We start from the raw sequence: 767 nt of genomic DNA, 5'->3' as shown, positions 1-767 counted from the left end.
GTAGAGAGAACCAGATGGGACGGGGGTGGGGGGGGGTGGGGTCAGTACGCATGGAATTAAGGTCAACCCCTGACCTGGGTGCCCCAGGCCACGCCCTGGACAGTGACGAGGAGGCTGCCGGCCAGGTTACGGGCCCTGCCTTCATCCCTCCTGTCCCCTCACACCTGCCAAGAGCCTGAACCGCAGCCCTGCACTTCTTCGGTACGATGGCAAGAATCAGCACAGCTCATGACAACATTTTCCAGACCATGCATCCAACCCTGAGCCCACTGCAGGTCCCTTAAGCCTCACAGCAACCCTGCGACTCCCCTTGAACAGAGGAGATGTGGCAAAAGCATGGGTTTGCCCGGGCCCCAGACCGGGCTCTCTGCACACCAGCTGCCTCATCCAAACCTGCCCAAGACCTCACTGTGGGCACTGGTGTAGCCCCCGTCCTGGAAGGTGACGGTGCCCCTTTCCCAAAGAGAAAACTGCAGCTCGAGAAGATAAAGTCACCTACCCAAACTCTAACAGGGAGGAGGCGGCCCACAACAGAAGCAATGGTGCCCCCTTGACTCTGCTCACAGCCAGGGAATGTGACATGGGTTCCAAATCCAGCAGGGAGAGGGGGATGGCTGGCAGGACGGGTGTCCACACATCCCTCGTGGCCACACCTATCCCAGACCTTCCCTGTTCGCTCTATTAGGACAACTCTGCCTGCAGGCCACAAGCTTGCCCCCCAGACTTTCCTGAGCCTTGGCTCCTCCCGCAGTCCTGAAAGACTGATG

The 767-nt window shown here is 59.7% G+C and overlaps 1 protein-coding gene across 1 annotated transcript in view; it reads right to left on the bottom strand.

Annotated features, from left to right (window-relative positions):
* CLASRP (CLK4-associating serine/arginine rich protein) overlaps positions 1 to 767 on the bottom strand; it is a 25,016-nt gene that overhangs the window by 9,169 nt on the left and 15,080 nt on the right. The window lies entirely within an intron of this gene.

This window comes from Bison bison, unplaced genomic scaffold (genome assembly GCF_000754665.1).
Source record: "Bison bison bison isolate TAMUID 2011002044 unplaced genomic scaffold, Bison_UMD1.0 scf7180017864313, whole genome shotgun sequence".
Lineage (NCBI taxonomy): Eukaryota > Metazoa > Chordata > Mammalia > Artiodactyla > Bovidae > Bison > Bison bison.
This window is presented reverse-complemented; position numbering and strand designations above follow the sequence as displayed.